Genomic DNA, 21,279 nt, shown 5'->3' with positions numbered 1-21,279 from the left:
ACAAATGAACAAATGAACAAATGAACAAAATCGGTAGTTAAGCAAGATTCTCGTATTTAAAAAATCTGATGATAGGTTGTTTCAGAAAATTGAGAAAACCGAAAAATCACTGGAGTAAAGTGCCATTTTCTGACATTAGATTTCGTTCTAAATGCTTCAACCCTATGTAAAAACGTTATTTAAGCAGGAATATCGTACTTTGAAGAAAATCTAATGATAGGTTTTTTCAGAAAATTGAAAAAACCGAAATTTGACAAGAGTAAAGTGACATTTTCTGACATTACATTTCGTTCTAAATACTTAATTCTAATGTAAAATTGTTAGATAAGCAAGATTCTCGTATTTAAAAAATCTAATGATAGGTTTTTTCAGAAAATTGAAAAAGCCGTAAAATCACAAGAGTAAAGTGCCATTTTCTGACATTAGATTTCGTTCTAAATGCTTAATCCCTATTTAGAAACGATATTTAAGCAAGAATATCGTACTTCGAAGAAAATCTAATGATTGGTTTTTACAGAAAGTTGAAAAAACCGAAAAACCATTAGAGTAAAGCGCCATTTTCTTACTTTAGGTTTCGTTCTAAATACTTAATTCTAATGTAAAATCGTTAGTTAAGCAAGATTCTCGTATTTAAAAAAATCTAATGAGAGGTGTTTTCAGAAAATTGAAAAAACCGTAAAATCACAAGAGTAAAATGCCATTTTCTGACATTACATTTCGTTCTAGATACTTAATTCTAATGTAAAATCGTTAGTTAAGCAAGATTCTCGTATTTAAAAAATCTGATGATAGGTTTTTTCAGAAAATTGAAAAAACCGAAAAATCACAGGAGTAAAGTGCCATTTTCTGACATTAGATTTCGTTCTAAATGCATAATCCCTATGTAAAAACGTTATTTAAGCAAGAATATCGGACTTTGAAGAAAATCAAATGATAGATTCTTTCAGAAAATGGAAAAAACCTAAAAATCACAAGAGTAAAGTGCCATTTTCTGACATTAGATTTCGTTCTAAATGCTTCAACCCTATGTAAAAACGTTATATAAGCAGGAATATCGTACTTTGAAGAAAATCTAATGATAGGTTTTTTCAGAAAATTGAAAAAACCGAAAATTAACAAGAGTAAAGTGACATTTCCTGACTTTAGATTTTGTCCTAAATACTTAATTCTAATGTAAAATCGTTAGATAAGCAAGATTCTCGTATTTAAAAAATCTAATGATAGGTTTTTTCAGAAAATTGAAAAAGCCGTAAAATCACAAGAGTAAAGTGCCATTTTCTGACTTTCGATTTCGTTCTAAATACTTAATTCTAATGTAAAATCGGTAGTTAAGCAAGATTCTCGTATTTAAAAAATCTAATGATAGGTTTCTTCAGAAGATTGAAAAAACCGTAAAATCACAAGAGTAAAATGCCATTTTCTGACATTACATTTCGTTCTAGATACTTAATTCTAATGTAAAATCGTTAGTTAAGCAAGATTCTCGTATTTAAAAAATCTGATGATAGGTTTTTTCAGAAAATTGAAAAAACCGAAAAATCACAGGAGTAAAGTGCCATTTTCTGACATTAGATTTCGTTCTAAATGCATAATCCCTATGTAAAAACGTTATTTAGGCAAGAATATCGGACTTTGAAGAAAATCAAATGATAGATTCTTTCAGAAAATTGAAAAAACCGAAAAATCACAGGAGTAAAGTGCCATTTTCTGACATTAGATTTCGTTCTAAATGCTTCAACCCTATGTAAAAACGTTATTTAAGCAGGAATATCGTACTTTGAAGAAAATCTAATGATAGGTTTTTTCAGAAAATTGAAAAAACCGAAAATTAACAAGAGTAAAGTGACATTTCCTGACTTTAGATTTTGTCCTAAATACTTAATTCTAATGTAAAATCGTTAGATAAGCAAGATTCTCGTATTTAAAAAATCTAATGATAGGTTTTTTCAGAAAATTGAAAAAGCCGTAAAATCACAAGAGTAAAGTGCCATTTTCCGACTTTCGATTTCGTTCTAAATACTTAATTCTAATGTAAAATCGGTAGTTAAGCAAGATTCTCGTATTTAAAAAATCTAATGATAGGTTTTTTCAGAAAATTGAAAAAACCGAAAAATCACAGGAGTAAAGTGCCATTTTCTGACATTAGATTTCGTTCTAAATGCATAATCCCTATGTAAAAACGTTATTTAGGCAAGAATATCGGACTTTGAAGAAAATCAAATGATAGATTCTTTCAGAAAATTGAAAAAACCGAAAAATCACAAGAGTAAAGTGCCATTTTCTGACATTAGATTTCGATCTAAATGCATAATCCCTACGTAAAAACGTTATCTAAGCAAGAATATCGTACTTTGAAGAAAATCTAATGACAGGTTTTTTCAGAAAATTGAAAAGGCCGTAAAATCATGAGAGTAAAGTGCCATTTTCTGACATTAGATTTCGTTCTAAATGCTTCAACCCTATGTAAAAACGTTATTTAAGCAGGAATATCGTACTTTGAAGAAAATCTAATGATAGGTTTTTTCAGAAAATTGAAAAAACCGAAAATTAACAAGAGTAAAGTGACATTTCCTGACTTTAGATTTTGTCCTAAATACTTAATTCTAATGTAAAATCGTTAGATAAGCAAGATTCTCGTATTTAAAAAATCTAATGATAGGTTTTTTCAGAAAATTGAAAAAGCCGTAAAATCACAAGAGTAAAGTGCCATTTTCTGACTTTCGATTTCGTTCTAAATACTTAATTCTAATGTAAAATCGGTAGTTAAGCAAGATTCTCGTATTTAAAAAATCTAATGATAGGTTTCTTCAGAAGATTGAAAAAACCGTAAAATCACAAGAGTAAAATGCCATTTTCTGACATTACATTTCGTTCTAGATACTTAATTCTAATGTAAAATCGTTAGTTAAGCAAGATTCTCGTATTTAAAAAATCTGATGATAGGTTTTTTCAGAAAATTGAAAAAACCGAAAAATCACAGGAGTAAAGTGCCATTTTCTGACATTAGATTTCGTTCTAAATGCATAATCCCTATGTAAAAACGTTATTTAGGCAAGAATATCGGACTTTGAAGAAAATCAAATGATAGATTCTTTCAGAAAATTGAAAAAACCGAAAAATCACAGGAGTAAAGTGCCATTTTCTGACATTAGATTTCGTTCTAAATGCTTCAACCCTATGTAAAAACGTTATTTAAGCAGGAATATCGTACTTTGAAGAAAATCTAATGATAGGTTTTTTCAGAAAATTGAAAAAACCGAAAATTAACAAGAGTAAAGTGACATTTCCTGACTTTAGATTTTGTCCTAAATACTTAATTCTAATGTAAAATCGTTAGATAAGCAAGATTCTCGTATTTAAAAAATCTAATGATAGGTTTTTTCAGAAAATTGAAAAAGCCGTAAAATCACAAGAGTAAAGTGCCATTTTCTGACTTTCGATTTCGTTCTAAATACTTAATTCTAATGTAAAATCGGTAGTTAAGCAAGATTCTCGTATTTAAAAAATCTAATGATAGGTTTTTTCAGAAAATTGAAAAAACCGAAAAATCACAAGAGTAAAGTGCCATTTTCTGACATTAGATTTCGATCTAAATGCATAATCCCTACGTAAAAACGTTATCTAAGCAAGAATATCGTACTTTGAAAAAAATCTAATGACAGGTTTTTTCAGAAAATTGAAAAGGCCGTAAAATCATGAGAGTAAAGTGCCATTTTCTGACATTAGATTTCGTTCTAAATGCTTAATCCCTATGTAAAAGTGTTATTTAAGCAAGAATATCGTAGTTTGAGGTAAATCTAATTATACGTTTTTTGAGAAAATTGAAAAAACCGAAAAATCGCTAGAGTAAAGTGCCATTTTCTGACATTAGATTTCGTTCTAAATGCTTAATCCCTATATAAAAACGTTATCTAAGCAAGATTATGGTATTTTGAAGAACATCTAATGATAGGTTTTTTCAGAAAATAGAGAAAACCGAAAAATCACAAGAGTAAAGTGCCATTTTCTGACATTAGATTTCGTTCTAAATGAACCATCCCTATGTAAAAACGTTATGTAAGCAAGAATATCGTATTTTGAAGTATATCTATAATGATAGGTTTTTTCAGAAAATTGAAAAAACCGAAAAATCACAAGAGTAAAGTGCCATTTTCTGACATTAGATTTTGTCCTAAATACTTAATTCTAATGTAAAAACGTTATTTAAGCAACAATATTGTACCTGGAAGGAAATCTAAGAATAGGTTTTTACAGACATTTGAAAAAACCGAAAAATCACTAGAGTAAAGTGCCATTTTCTGACATTAGATTTCGTTCTAAATGCTTAATCCCTATGTAAAAGTGTTATTTAAGCAAGAATATCGTAGTTTGAGGTAAATCTAATTATAGGTTTTTTCAGAAAATTGAAAAAACCGAAAAATCGCTAGAGTAAAGTGCCATTTTCTGACATTAGATTTCGTTCGAAATGCTTAATCCCTATGTAAAAACGTTATTGAAGCAAGAATATCGTATTTTGAAGTATATCTATAATGATAGGTTCTTTCAGAAAATTGAAAAAACCGTAAAATCACGAGAGTAAAGTTCCATTTTGTGACATTAGATTTCGTTCTAAATGCTTAATCCCTATATAAAAACGTTATTTAAGCAAGATTATGGTATTTTGAAGAAAATCTAATGATAGGTTTTTTCAGAAAATTGAGAAAACCGAAAAATCACAAGAGTAAAGTGCCATTTTCTAACATTAAATTTCGTTCTAAATGCTTCATCCCTATGTAAAAACGTTATGTAAGCAAGAATATCGTATCTTGAAGTATATCTATAATGATAGGTTTTTTCAGAAAATTGAGAAAACCGAAAAATCACAAGAGTAAAGTGTCATTTTCTGACATTAGATTTCGTTCTAAATGCTTCATCCCTATGTAAAAACGTTATGTAAGCAAGAATATCGTATCTTGAAGTATATCTATAATGATAGGTTTTTTCAGAAAATTGAAAAAACCGTAAAATCACAAGAGTAAAGTGCCATTTTCTGACATTAGATTTCGTTCTAAATGCTTCATTCCTATGTAAAAACGTTATTTAAGCAATAATATCGTATTTTGAAGAAAATCTAATGATAGGTTTTTACAGAAATTTGAAAAAACCGAAAAATCACGACAGTAAACCGCCATTTTCTGACTTTAGATTTCTTTCTAAATACTTAGTTCTAATGTAAAATCGTTAGCTAAGCTAGATTCTCGTATTTAAGAAAATCTAATAACAGGTTTTTTCAGAAAATTGAAAAGACCGTAAAATCATAAGAGGAAAGTGCCATTTTCTGACATTAGATTTCGTTCTAACTTCTTAATCCCTATGAAAAAGCGTTATTTAAGCAAGATTATCGTAGTTTGAGGTAAATCTAATTATTGGGTTTTTTCAGAAAATTGAAAAAACCGAAAAATCGCTAGAGTAAAGTGCCATTTTCTGACATTAGATTTCGTTCGAAATGCTTAATCCCTATGTAAAAACGTTATTGAAGCAAGAATATCGTATTTTGAAGTATATCTATAATGATAGGTTCTTTCAGAAAATTGAAAAAACCGTAAAATCACGAGAGTAAAGTTCCATTTTGTGACATTAGATTTCGTTCTAAATGCTTAATCCCTATATAAAAACGTTATTTAAGCAAGATTATGGTATTTTGAAGAAAATCTAATGATAGGTTTTTTCAGAAAATTGAGAAAACCGAAAAATCACAAGAGTAAAGTGCCATTTTCTGACATTAAATTTCGTTCTAAATGCTTCATCCCTATGTAAAAACGTTATGTAAGCAAGAATATCGTATCTTGAGGTATATCTATAATGATAGGTTTTTTCAGAAAATTGAAAAAACCGTAAAATCACAAGAGTAAAGTGCCATTTTCTGACATTAGATTTCGTTCTAAATACTTAATTCTAATGTAAAATCGTTAGTTAAGCAAGATTCTGGTATTTAAAAAAATCTAATGAGAGGTGTTTTCAGAAAATTGAAGAAGCCGAAAAATCACAAGAGTAAAGTGCCATTTTCTGACATTACATTTCGTTCTAAATACTTAGTTCTAATGTAAAATCGTTAGCTAAGCCAGATTCTCGTATTTAAGAAAATCTAATGACAGGTTTTTTCAGAAAATTGAAAAAACCGTAAAATCATAAGAGGAAAGTGCCATTTTCCGACATTAGATTTCGTTCTAAATGCTTAATCCCTATGTAAAAGTGTTATCTAAGCAAGAATATCGTAGTTTGAGGTAAATCTAATTATAGGTTTTTTCAGAAAATTGAAAAAACCGAAAAACCGCTAGAGTAACGTGCCATTTTCTGACATTAGATTTCGTTCTAAATGCTTCACCCCTATGTAAAAACGTTATTGAAGCAAGAATATCGTATTTTGAAGTATATCTAATAATAGGTTCTTTCAGAAAATTGAAAAAACCGTAAAATCACGAGAGTAAAGTTCCATTTTCTGACATTACATTTCGTTCTAAATACTTAGTTCTAATGTAAAATCGTTAGCTAAGACAGATTCTCGTATTTAAGAAAATCTAATGACAGGTTTTTTCAGAAAATTCAAAAAACCGTAAAATCATAAGAGGAAAGTGCCATTTTCTGACATTAGATTTCGTTCTAAATGCTTAATCCCTATGTAAAAGTGTTATTTATGCAAGAATATCGTAGTTTGAGGTAAATCTAATTATAGGTTTTTTCAGAAAATTGAAAAGACCGAAAAATCGCTAGCGTAAAGTGCCATTTTCTGACATTAGATTTCGTTCTAAATGCTTCATCCCTATGTAAAAACGTTATTTAAGCAAGAATATCGTATTTTGAAGTATATCTATAATGATAGGTTTTTTCAGAAAATTGAAAAAACCGAAAAGTCACAAGAGTAAAGTGACATTTTCTGACATTACATTTCGTTCTAAATACTTAATTCTAATGTAAAATCGTTAGTTAAGCAAGATTCTCGTATTTAAAAAATCTGATGATAGGTTTTTTCAGAAAATTGAAAAAACCGAAAAATCACAAGAGTAAAGTGCCATTTTCTGACATTAGATTTCGTTCTAAATGCTTCATCCCTATGTAAAAACGTTATTTATGCAAGAATATCGTATTTTGAAGTATATCTATAATGATAGTTTTTTTCAGAAAATTGAAAAAACCGAAAAATCACAAGAGTAAAGTGCCATTTTCTGACATTAGATTTCGTTCTAAATGCTTAATCCCTATGTAAAAACGTTATTTAAGCAAGAATATCGTATTTTGAAGAAAATCTAATGATAGGTTTTTACAGAAAGTTGAAAAAACCGAAAAATCACTAGAGTAAAGTGCCATTTTCTGACATTAGATTTCGTTCTAAATGCTTCATCCCTATGTAAAAACGTTATGTAAGCAAGAATATCGGATTTTGAAGTTAATCTAATTATAGGTTTTTTCAGAAAATTGAAAAAACCGAAAAATCACAAGAGTAAAGTGCCATTTTCTGACATTAGATTTCGTTCTAAATGCTCAATCCCTATATAAAAACGTTATTTAAGCAAGATTATGGTATTTTGAAGAAAATCTAATGATAGGTTTTTTCAGAAAATTGAAAAAACCGAAAAGTCACAAGAGTAAAGTGACATTTTCTGACATTACATTTCGTTCTAAATACTTAATTCTAATGTAAAATCGTTAGTTAAGCAAGATTCTCGTATTTAAAAAATCTGATGATAGGTTTTTTCAGAAAATTGAAAAAACCGAAAAATCACAAGAGTAAAGTGCCATTTTCTGACATTAGATTTCGTTCTAAATGGTTAATCCCAATGTAAAAACGTTATTGAAGCAAGAATATCGTATTTTGAAGTATATCAATAATGATAGATCCTTTCAGAAAATTGAAAAAACCGAAAAATCACAAGAGTAAAGTGCCATTTTCTGACATTAGATTTCGTTCTAAATGCTTAATCCCTATGTAAAAACGTTATTTAAGCAAGAATATCGTATTTTGAAGAAAATCTAATGATAGGTTTTTACAGAAAGTTGAAAAAACCGAAAAATCACTAGAGTAAAGCGCCATTTTCTGACTTTAGATTTCGTTCTAAATACTTAATTCTAATGTAAAATCGTTAGTTAAGCAAGATTCTCGTATTTAAAAAAATCTAATGAGAGGTGTTTTGAGAAAATTGAAGAAGCCGAAAAATCACAAGAGTAAAGTGCCATTTTCTGACATTACATTTCGTTCTAAATACTTAGTTCTAATGTAAAATCGTTAGCTAAGCCAGACTCTCGTATTTAAGAAAATCTAATGACAGGTTTTTTCAGAAAATTGAAAAAACCGTAAAATCATAAGAGGAAAGTGCCATTTTCTGACATTAGATTTCGTTCTAAATGCTTAATCCCTATGTAAAAGTGTTATCTAAGCAAGAATATCGTAGTTTGAGGTAAATCTAATTATAGGTTTTTTCAGAAAATTGAAAAAACCGTAAAATCGCTAGAGTAAAGTGCCATTTTCTGACATTAGATTTCGTTCTAAATGCTTCATCCCTATGTAAAAACGTTATGTAAGCAAGAATATCGTATTTTGAAGTAAATCTAATTATAGGTTTTTTCAGAAAATTGAAAAAACCGAAAAATCGCTAGAGTAAAGTGCCATTTTCTGACATTAGATTTCGTTCTAAATGCTCAATCCCTATATAAAAACGTTATTTAAGCAAGATTATGGTATTTTGAAGAAAATCTAATGATAGGTTTTTTCAGAAAATTGAGAAAACCGAAAAATCACAAGAGTAAAGTGCCATTTTCTGACATTAGATTTCGTTCTAAATGCTTCATCCCTATGTAAAAATGTTATTTAAGCAAGAATATCGTATTTTGAAGTATATCTATAATGATAGGTTTTTTCAGAAAATTGAAAAAACCGAAAAGTCACAAGAGTAAAGTGACATTTTCTGACATTACATTTCGTTCTAAATACTTAATTCTAATGTAAAATCGTTAGTTAAGCAAGATTCTCGTATTTAAAAAATCTGATGATAGGTTTTTTCAGAAAATTGAAAAAACCGAAAAATCACAAGAGTAAAGTGCCATTTTCTGACATTAGATTTCGTTCTAAATGCTTCATCCCTATGTAAAAACGTTATTTAAGCAAGAATATCGTATTTTGAAGAAAATCTAATGATAGGTTTTTACAGAAAGTTGAAAAAACCGAAAAATCACTAGAGTAAAGTGCCATTTTCTGACATTAGATTTCGTTCTAAATGCTCAATCCCTATATAAAAACGTTATTTAAGCAAGATTATGGTATTTTGAAGAAAATCTAATGATAGGTTTTTTCAGAAAATTGAGAAAACCGAAAAATCACAAGAGTAAAGCGCCATTTTCTGACTTTAGATTTCGTTCTAAATACTTAATTCTGATGTAAAATCGTTAGTTAAGCAAGATTCTCGTATTTAAAAAATCTGATGATAGGTTTTTTCAGAAAATTGAAATAACCGAAAAATCAGAAGAGTAAAGTGCCATTTTCTGACATTAGATTTCGTTCTAAATGCTTCATCCCTATGTAAAAACGTTATTTATGCAAGAATATCGTATTTTGAAGTATATCTATAATGATAGTTTTTTTCAGAAAATTGAAAAAACCGAAAAATCACAAGAGTAAAGTGCCATTTTCTGACATTACATTTCGTTCTAAATGCTTCATCCCTATGTAAAAACGTTATTTAAGCAACAATATTGTACCTGGAAGGAAGTCTAAGAATAGGTTTTTACAGACATTTGAAAAAACCGAAAAATCACAAGAGTAAAGTGCCATTTTCTGACATTAGATTTCGTTCTAAATGTTTAATCCCTATGTAAAAACGTTATTGAAGCAAGAATATCGTATTTTGAAGTATATCAATAATGATAGGTCCTTTCAGAAAATTGAAAAATCCGAAAAATCACAGGAGTAAAGTGCCATTTTCTGACATTAGATTTCGTTCTAAATGCTTCATCCCTATGTAGAAACGTTATTTAAGCAAGAATATCGTATTTTGAAGTATATCTATAATGATAGGTTTTTTCAGAAAATTGAAAAATCCGTAAAATCACAAGAGTAAAGTGCCATTTTCTGACATTAGATTTCGTTCTAAATGCTTAATTCCTATGTAAAAGTGTTATTTAAGCAAGAATATCGTAGTTTGAGGTAAATCTAATTATAGGTTTTTTCAGAAAATTGAAAAAACCGAAAAACCGCTAGAGTAAAGTGCCATTTTCTGACATTAGATTACGTTCTAAATGCTTCATCCCTATGTAAAAACGTTATTGAAGCAAGAATACCGTATTTTGAAGTATATCTAATAATAGGTTCTTTCAGAAAATTGAAAAAACCGTAAAATCACGAGAGTAAAGTTCCATTTTCTGACATTACATTTCGTTCTAAATACTTAGTTCTAATGAAAAATCGTTAGCTAAGCCAGATTCTCGTATTTAAGAAAATCTAATGACAGGTTTTTTCAGAAAATTGAAAAAACCGTAAAATCATAAGAGGAAAGTGCCATTTTCTGACATTAGATTTCGTTCTAAATGCTTAATCCCTATGTAAAAGTGTTATTTATGCAAGAATATCGTAGTTTGAGGTAAATCTAATTATAGGTTTTTTCAGAAAATTGAAAAGACCGAAAAATCGCTAGCGTAAAGTGCCATTTTCTGACATTAGATTTCGTTCTAAATGCTTCATCCCTATGTAAAAACGTTATTTAAGCAAGAATATCGTATTTTGAAGTATATCTATAATGATACGTTTTTTCAGAAAATTGAGAAAACCGAAAAATCACAAGAGTAAAGTGCCATTTTCTGACATTACATTTCGTTCTAAATGCTTCATCCCTATGTAAAAACGTTATTTAAGCAACAATATTGTACCTGGAAGGAAGTCTAAGAATAGGTTTTTACAGACATTTGAAAAAACCGAAAAATCACAAGAGTAAAGTGCCATTTTCTGATATTAGATTTCGTTCTAAATGTTTAATCCCTATGTAAAAACGTTATTGAAGCAAGAATATCGTATTTTGAAGTATATCAATAATGATAGGTCCTTTCAGAAAATTGAAAAAACCGAAAAATCACAAGAGTAAAGTGCCATTTTCTGACATTAGATTTCGTTCTAAATGCTTAATCCCTATGTAAAAACGTTATTTAAGCAAGAATATCGTATTTTGAAGAAAATCTAATGATAGGTTTTTACAGAAAATTGAAAAAACCGTAAAATCGCTAGAGTAAAGTGCCATTTTCTGACATAAGATTTCGTTCTAAATGCTTCATCCCTATGTAAAAACGTTATGTAAGCAAGAATATCGTATTTTGAAGTAAATCTAATTATAGGTTTTTTCAGAAAATTGAAAAAACCGAAAAATCGCTAGAGTAAAGTGCCATTTTCTGACATTAGATTTCGTTCTAAATGCTCAATCCCTATATAAAAACGTTATTTAAGCAAGATTATGGTATTTTGAAGAAAATCTAATGATAGGTTTTTTTAGAAAATTGAGAAAACCGAAAAATCACAAGAGTAAAGTGCCATTTTCTGACATTAGATTTCGTTCTAAATGCTTCATCCCTATGTAAAAATGTTATTTAAGCAAGAATATCGTATTTTGAAGTATATCTATAATGATAGGTTTTTTCAGAAAATTGAAAAAACCGAAAAGTCACAAGAGTAAAGTGCCATTTTCTGACATTAGATTTCGTTCTAAATGATTAATCTCTATGTAAAAACGTTATTTAAGCAACAATATTGTACCTGGAAGGAAGTCTAAGAATAGGTTTTTACAGACATTTGAAAAAACCGAAAAATCACAAGAGTAAAGTGCCATTTTCTGACATTAGATTTCGTTCTAAATGTTTAATCCCTATGTAAAAACGTTATTGAAGCAAGAATATCGTATTTTAAAGTATATCAATAATGATAGGTCCTTTCAGAAAATTGAAAAATCCGAAAAATCACAAGAGTAAAGTGCCATTTTCTGACATTAGATTTCGTTCTAAATGCTTAATCCCTATGTAAAAATGTTATTTAAGCAAGAATATCGTATTTTGAAGAAAATCTAATAATAGGTTTTTACAGAAAGTTGAAAAACCGAAAAATCACTACAGTAAACCGCCATTTTCTGACATTAGATTTCGTTCTAAATGCTTAATTCCTATGTAAAAGTCTTATTTAAGCAAGAATATCGTAGTTTGAGGTAAATCTAATTATAGGTTTTTTCAGAAAATTGAAAAAACCGAAAAACCGCTAGAGTATTGTGCCATTTTCTGACATTAGATTTCGTTCTAAATGCTTCATCCCTATGTAAACACGTTATTGAAGCAAGAATATCGTATTTTGAAGTATATCTAATAATAGGTTCTTTCAGAAAATTGAAAAAACCGTAAAATCACGAGAGTAAAGTTCCATTTTCTGACATTACATTTCGTTCTAAATACTTAGTTCTAATGTAAAATCGTTAGCTAAGCCAGATTCTCGTATTTAAGAAAATCTAATGACAGGTTTTTTCAGAAAATTCATAAAACCGTAAAATCATAAGAGGAAAGTGCCATTTTCTGACATTAGATTTCGTTCTAAATGCTTAATCCCTATGTAAAAGTGTTATTTATGCAAGAATATCGTAGTTTGAGGTAAATCTAATTATAGGTTTTTTCAGAAAATTGAAAAGACCGAAAAATCGCTAGCGTAAAGTGCCATTTTCTGACATTAGATTTCGTTCTAAATGCTTCATCCCCATGTAAAAACGCTATTTAAGCAATAATATCGTATTTTGAAGAAAATCTAATGATAGGTTTTTACAGAAATTTGAAAAAACCGAAAAATCACTACAGTAAACCGCCATTTTCTGACTTTAGATTTCGTTCTAAATACTTAGTTCTAATGTAAAATCGTTAGCTAAGCTAGATTCTCGTATTTAAGAAAATCTAATGACAGGTTTTTTCAGAAAATTGAAAAAACCGTAAAATCATAAGAGGAAAGTGCCATTTTCTGACATTAGATTTCGTTCTAAATGCTTCATCCCTATGTAGAAACGTTATTTAAGCAAGAATATCGTATTTTGAAGTATATCTATAATGATAGGTTTTTTCAGAAAATTGAAAAATCCGTAAAATCACAAGAGTAAAGTGCCATTTTCTGACATTAGATTTCGTTCTAAATGCTTAATTCCTATGTAAAAGTGTTATTTATGCAAGAATATCGTAGTTTGAGGTAAATCTAATTATAGGTTTTTTCAGAAAATTGGAAAGACCGAAAAATCGCTAGCGTAAAGTGCCATTTTCTGACATTAGATTTCGTTCTAAATGCTTCATCCCTATGTAAAAACGTTATTTAAGCAAGAATATCGTATTTTGAAGTATATCTAATGATAGGTCTTTTCAGAAAATTGAAAAAACCGTAAAATCATAAGAGGAAAGTGCCATTTTCTGACATTAGATTTCGTTCTAAATGCTTAATTCCTATGTAAAAGTGTTATTTAAGCAAGAATATCGTAGTTTGAGGTAAATCTAATTATAGGTTTTTTCAGAAAATTGAAAAAACCGAAAAACCGCTAGAGTAAAGTGCCATTTTCTGACATTAGATTTCGTTCTAAATGCTTCATCCCTATGTAAAAACGTTATTGAAGCAAGAATATCGTATTTTGAAGTATATCTAATAATAGGTTCTTTCAGAAAATTGAAAAAACCGTAAAATCACGAGAGTAAAGTTACATTTTCTGACATTACATTTCGTTCTAAATACTTAGATCTAATGTAAAATCGTTAGCTAAGCCAGATTCTCGTATTTAAGAAAATCTAATGACAGGTTTTTTCAGAAAATTCAAAAAACCGTAAAATCATAAGAGGAAAGTGCCATTTTCTGACATTAGATTTCGTTCTAAATGCTTAATCTCTACGTAAAAACGTTATTTAAGCAACAATATTGTACCTGGAAGGAAGTCTAAGAATAGGTTTTTACAGACATTTGAAAAAACCGAAAAATCACAAGAGTAAAGCGCCATTTTCTGACTTTAGATTTCGTTCTAAATACTTAATTCTAATGTAAAATCGTTAGTTAAGCAAGATTCTCGTATTTAAAAAAATCTAATGAGAGGTGTTTTCAGAAAATTGAAGAAGCCGAAAAATCACAAGAGTAAAGTGCCATTTTCTGACATTACATTTCGTTCTAAATACTTAGTTCTAATGTAAAATCGTTAGCTAAGCCAGATTCTCGTATTTAAGAAAATCTAATGACAGGTTTTTTCAGAAAATTGAAAAAACCGTAAAATCATAAGAGGAAAGTGCCATTTTCTGACATTAGATTTCGTTCTAAATGCTTCATCCCTATGTAAAAACGTTATTTAAGCAAGAATATCGTATTTTGAAGTATATCTAATGATAGGTTTTTTCAGAAAATTGAAAAAACCGTAAAATCATAAGAGGAAAGTGCCATTTTCTGACATTACATTTCGTTCTAAATAATTAATTCTAATGTAAAATCGTTAGCTAAGCAAGATTCTCGTATTTAAAAAATCTGATGATAGGTTTTTTCAGAAAATTGAAAAAACCGAAAGATCACAGGAGTAAAGTGCCATTTTCTGACATTAGATTTCGTTCTAAATGCATAATCCCTATGTAAAAACGTTATTTAAGCAAGAATATCGTATTTTGAAGAAAATCTAATGATAGGTTTTTACAGAAAGTTGAAAAAACCGAAAAATCACTAGAGTAAAGCGCCATTTTCAGACTTTAGATTTCGTTCTCAATACTTAATTCTAATGTAAAATCGTTAGTTAAGCAAGATTCTCGTATTTAAAAAAATCTAATGAGAGGTGTTTTCAGAAAATTGAAGAAGCCGGAAAATCACAAGAGTAAAGTGCCATTTTCTGACATTACATTTCGTTCTAAATACTTAGTTCTAATGTAAAATCGTTAGCTAAGCCAGATTCTCGTATTTAAGAAAATCTAATGACAGGTTTTTGCAGACATTTGAAAAAACCGAAAAATCACAAGAGTAAAGTGCCATTTTCTGACATTAGATTTCGTTCTAAATGTTTAATCCCTATGTAAAAACGTTATTGAAGCAAGAATATCGTATTTTAAAGTATATCAATAATGATAGGTCCTTTCAGAAAATTGAAAAATCCGAAAAATCACAAGAGTAAAGTGCCATTTTCTGACTTTAGATTTCGTTCTAAATACTTAGTTCTAATGTAAAATCGTTAGCTAAGCTAGATTCTCGTATTTAAGAAAATCTAATGACAGGTTTTTTCAGAAAATTGAAAAAACCGTAAAATCATAAGAGGAAAGTGCCATTTTCTGACATTAGATTTCGTTCTAAATGCTTCATCCCTATGTAGAAACGTTATTTAAGCAAGAATATCGTATTTTGAAGTATATCTATAATGATAGGTTTTTTCAGAAAATTGAAAAATCCGTAAAATCACAAGAGTAAAGTGCCATTTTCTGACATTAGATTTCGTTCTAAATGCTTAATTCCTATGTAAAAGTGTTATTTAAGCAAGAATATCGTAGTTTGAGGTAAATCTAATTATAGGTTTTTTCAGAAAATTGAAAAAACCGAAAAACCGCTAGAGTAAAGTGCCATTTTCTGACATTAGATTTCGTTCTAAATGCTTCATCCCTATGTAAAAACGTTATTGAAGCAAGAATACCGTATTTTGAAGTATATCTAATAATAGGTTCTTTCAGAAAATTGAAAAAACCGTAAAATCACGAGAGTAAAGTTCCATTTTCTGACATTACATTTCGTTCTAAATACTTAGTTCTAATGAAAAATCGTTAGCTAAGCCAGATTCTCGTATTTAAGAAAATCTAATGACAGGTTTTTTCAGAAAATTGAAAAAGCCGTAAAATCATAAGAGGAAAGTGCCATTTTCTGACATTAGATTTCGTTCTAAATGCTTAATCCCTATGTAAAAGTGTTATTTATGCAAGAATATCGTAGTTTGAGGTAAATCTAATTATAGGTTTTTTCAGAAAATTGAAAAGACCGAAAAATCGCTAGCGTAAAGTGCCATTTTCTGACATTAGATTTCGTTCTAAATGCTTCATCCCTATGTAAAAACGTTATTTAAGCAAGAATATCGTATTTTGAAGTATATCTATAATGATACGTTTTTTCAGAAAATTGAGAAAACCGAAAAATCACAAGAGTAAAGTGCCATTTTCTGACATTACATTTCGTTCTAAATGCTTCATCCCTATGTAAAAACGTTATTTAAGCAACAATATTGTACCTGGAAGGAAGTCTAAGAATAGGTTTTTACAGACATTTGAAAAAACCGAAAAATCACAAGAGTAAAGTGCCATTTTCTGACATTAGATTTCGTTCTAAATGTTTAATCCCTATGTAAAAACGTTATTGAAGCAAGAATATCGTATTTTGAAGTATATCAATAATGATAGGTCCTTTCAGAAAATTGAAAAATCCGAAAAATCACAGGAGTAAAGTGCCATTTTCTGACATTAGATTTCGTTCTAAATGCTTCATCCCTATGTAGAAACGTTATTTAAGCAAGAATATCGTATTTTGAAGTATATCTATAATGATAGGTTTTTTCAGAAAATTGAAAAATCCGTAAAATCACAAGAGTAAAGTGCCATTTTCTGACATTAGATTTCGTTCTAAATGCTTAATTCCTATGTAAAAGTGTTATTTAAGCAAGAATATCGTAGTTTGAGGTAAATCTAATTATAGGTTTTTTCAGAAAATTGAAAAAACCGAAAAACCGCTAGAGTAAAGTGCCATTTTCTGACATTAGATTACGTTCTAAATGCTTCATCCCTATGTAAAAACGTTATTGAAGCAAGAATACCGTATTTTGAAGTATATCTAATAATAGGTTCTTTCAGAAAATTGAAAAAACCGTAAAATCACGAGAGTAAAGTTCCATTTTCTGACATTACATTTCGTTCTAAATACTTAGTTCTAATGAAAAATCGTTAGCTAAGCCAGATTCTCGTATTTAAGAAAATCTAATGACAGGTTTTTTCAGAAAATTGAAAAAACCGTAAAATCATAAGAGGAAAGTGCCATTTTCTGACATTAGATTTCGTTCTAAATGCTTAATCCCTATGTAAAAGTGTTATTTATGCAAGAATATCGTAGTTTGAGGTAAATCTAATTATAGGTTTTTTCAGAAAATTGAAAAGACCGAAAAATCGCTAGCGTAAAGTGCCATTTTCTGACATTAGATTTCGTTCTAAATGCTTCATCCCTATGTAAAAACGTTATTTAAGCAAGAATATCGTATTTTGAAGTATATCTATAATGATACGTTTTTTCAGAAAATTGAGAAAACCGAAAAATCACAAGAGTAAAGTGCCATTTTCTGACATTACATTTCGTTCTAAATGCTTCATCCCTATGTAAAAACGTTATTTAAGCAACAATATTGTACCTGGAAGGAAGTCTAAGAATAGGTTTTTACAGACATTTGAAAAAACCGAAAAATCACAAGAGTAAAGTGCCATTTTCTGATATTAGATTTCGTTCTAAATGTTTAATCCCTATGTAAAAACGTTATTGAAGCAAGAATATCGTATTTTGAAGTATATCAATAATGATAGGTCCTTTCAGAAAATTGAAAAAACCGAAAAATCACAGGAGTAAAGTGCCATTTTCTGACATTAGATTTCGTTCTAAATGCTTCATCCCTATGTAGAAACGTTATTTAAGCAAGAATATCGTATTTTGAAGTATATCTATAATGATAGGTTTTTTCAGAAAATTGAAAAATCCGTAAAATCACAAGAGTAAAGTGCCATTTTCTGACATTAGATTTCGTTCTAAATGCTTAATTCCTATGTAAAAGTGTTATTTAAGCAAGAATATCGTAGTTTGAGGTAAATCTAATTATAGGTTTTTTCAGAAAATTGAAAAAACCGAAAAACCGCTAGAGTAAAGTGCCATTTTCTGACATTAGATTTCGTTCTAAATGCTTCATCCCTATGTAAAAACGTTATTGAAGCAAGAATATCGTATTTTGAAGTATATCTAATAATAGGTTCTTTCAGAAAATTGAAAAAACCGTAAAATCACGAGAGTAAAGTTCCATTTTCTGACATTACATTTCGTTCTAAATACTTAGTTCTAATGTAAAATCGTTAGCTAAGCCAGATTCTCGTATTTAAGAAAATCTAATGACAGGTTTTTTCAGAAAATTGAAAAAACCGTAAAATCATAAGAGTAAAGTGCCATTTTCTGACATTAGATTTCGTTCTAAATGCTTAATCTCTATGTAAAAACGTTATTTAAGCAACAATATTGTACCTGGAAGGAAGTCTAAGAATAGGTTTTTACAGACATTTGAAAAAACCGAAAAATCACAAGAGTAAAGTGCCATTTTCTGACATTAGATTTCGTTCTAAATGTTTAATCCCTATGTAAAAACGTTATTGAAGCAAGAATATCGTATTTCGAAGTATATCTATAATGATAGGTTTTTTCAGAAAATTGAAGAAGCCGAAAAATCACAAGAGTAAAGTGCCATTTTCTGACATTACATTTCGTTCTAAATACTTAGTTCTAATGTAAAATCGTTAGCTAAGCCAGATTCTCGTATTTAAGAAAATCTAATGACAGGTTTTTTCAGAAAATTGAAAAAACCGTAAAATCATAAGAGGAAAGTGCCATTTTCTGACATTAGATTTCGTTCTAAATGCTTCATCCCTATGTAAAAACGTTATTTAAGCAAGAATATCGTATTTTGAAGTATATCTAATGATAGGTTTTTTCAGAAAATTGAAAAAACCGTAAAATCATAAGAGGAAAGTGCCATTTTCTGACATTACATTTCGTTCTAAATAATTAATTCTAATGTAAAATCGTTAGCTAAGCAAGATTCTCGTATTTAAAAAATCTGATGATAGGTTTTTTCAGAAAATTGAAAAAACCGAAAAATCACAGGAGTAAAGTGCCATTTTCTGACATTAGATTTCGTTCTAAATGCATAATCCCTATGTAAAAACGTTATTTAAGCAAGAATATCGTATTTTGAAGAAAATCTAATGATAGGTTTTTACAGAAAGTTGAAAAAACCGAAAAATCACTAGAGTAAAGCGCCATTTTCAGACTTTAGATTTCGTTCTCAATACTTAATTCTAATGTAAAATCGTTAGTTAAGCAAGATTCTCGTATTTAAAAAAATCTAATGAGAGGTGTTTTCAGAAAATTGAAGAAGCCGGAAAATCACAAGAGTAAAGTGCCATTTTCTGACATTACATTTCGTTCTAAATACTTAGTTCTAATGTAAAATCGTTAGCTAAGCCAGATTCTCGTATTTAAGAAAATCTAATGACAGGTTTTTGCAGACATTTGAAAAAACCGAAAAATCACAAGAGTAAAGTGCCATTTTCTGACATTAGATTTCGTTCTAAATGTTTAATCCCTATGTAAAAACGTTATTGAAGCAAGAATATCGTATTTTAAAGTATATCAATAATGATAGGTCCTTTCAGAAAATTGAAAAATCCGAAAAATCACAAGAGTAAAGTGCCATTTTCTGACTTTAGATTTCGTTCTAAATACTTAGTTCTAATGTAAAATCGTTAGCTAAGCTAGATTCTCGTATTTAAGAAAATCTAATGACAGGTTTTTTCAGAAAATTGAAAAAACCGTAAAATCATAAGAGGAAAGTGCCATTTTCTGACATTAGATTTCGTTCTAAATGCTTCATCCCTATGTAGAAACGTTATTTAAGCAAGAATATCGTATTTTGAAGTATATCTATAATGATAGGTTTTTTCAGAAAATTGAAAAATCCGTAAAATCACAAGAGTAAAGTGCCATTTTCTGACATTAGATTTCGTTCTAAATGCTTAATTCCTATGTAAAAGTGTTATTTAAGCAAGAATATCGTAGTTTGAGGTAAATCTAATTATAGGTTTTTTCAGAAAATTGAAAAAACCGAAAAACCGCTAGAGTAAAGTGCCATTTTCTGACATTAGATTTCGTTCTAAATGCTTCATCCCTATGTAAAAACGTTATTGAAGCAAGAATACCGTATTTTGAAGTATATCTAATAATAGGTTCTTTCAGAAAATTGAAAAAACCGTAAAATCACGAGAGTAAAGTTCCATTTTCTGACATTACATTTCGTTCTAAATACTTAGTTCTAATGAAAAATCGTTAGCTAAGCCAGATTCTCGTATTTAAGAAAATCTAATGACAGGTTTTTTCAGAAAATTGAAAAAACCGTAAAATCATAAGAGGAAAGTGCCATTTTCTGACATTAGATATCGTTCTAAATGCTTAATCCCTATGTAAAAGTGTTATTTATGCAAGAATATCGTAGTTTGAGGTAAATCTAATTATAGGTTTTTTCAGAAAATTGAAAAGACCGAAAAATCGCTAGCGTAAAGTGCCATTTTCTGACATTAGATTTCGTTCTAAATGCTTCAACCCTATGTAAAAACGTTATTTAAGCAAGAATATCGTATTTTGAAGTATATCTATAATGATACGTTTTTTCAGAAAATTGAGAAAACCGAAAAATCACAAGAGTAAAGTGCCATTTTCTGACATTACATTTCGTTCTAAATGCTTCATCCCTATGTAAAAACGTTATTTAAGCAACAATATTGTACCTGGAAGGAAGTCTAAGAATAGGTTTTTACAGACATTTGAAAAAACCGAAAAATCACAAGAGTAAAGTGCCATTTTCTGACATTAGATTTCGTTCTAAATGTTTAATCCCTATGTAAAAACGTTATTGAAGCAAGAATATCGTATTTTGAAGTATATCAATAATGATAGGTCCTTTCAGAAAATTGAAAAAACCGAAAAATCACAGGAGTAAAGTGCCATTTTCTGACATTAGATTTCGTTCTAAATGCTTCATCCCTATGTAGAAACGTTATTTAAGCAAGAATATCGTATTTTGAAGTATATCTATAATGATAGGTTTTTTCAGAAAATTGAAAAATCCGTAAAATCACAAGAGTAAAGTGCCATTTTCTGACATTAGATTTCGTTCTAAATGCTTAATTCCTATGTAAAAGTGTTATTTAAGCAAGAATATCGTAGTTTGAGGTAAATCTAATTATAGGTTTTTTCAGAAAATTGAAAAAACCGAAAAACCGCTAGAGTAAAGTGCCATTTTCTGACATTAGATTTCGTTCTAAATGCTTCATCCCTATGTAAAAACGTTATTGAAGCAAGAATATCGTATTTTGAAGTATATCTAATAATAGGTTCTTTCAGAAAATTGAAAAAACCGTAAAATCACGAGAGTAAAGTTACATTTTCTGACATTACATTTCGTT

Source organism: Megalopta genalis, chromosome 9 (assembly GCF_051020955.1).
Source record: "Megalopta genalis isolate 19385.01 chromosome 9, iyMegGena1_principal, whole genome shotgun sequence".
Taxonomy (NCBI): domain Eukaryota; kingdom Metazoa; phylum Arthropoda; class Insecta; order Hymenoptera; family Halictidae; genus Megalopta; species Megalopta genalis.
The sequence above is the reverse complement of the archived record's forward strand: the minus strand, read 5'-3'. Positions refer to the sequence as shown.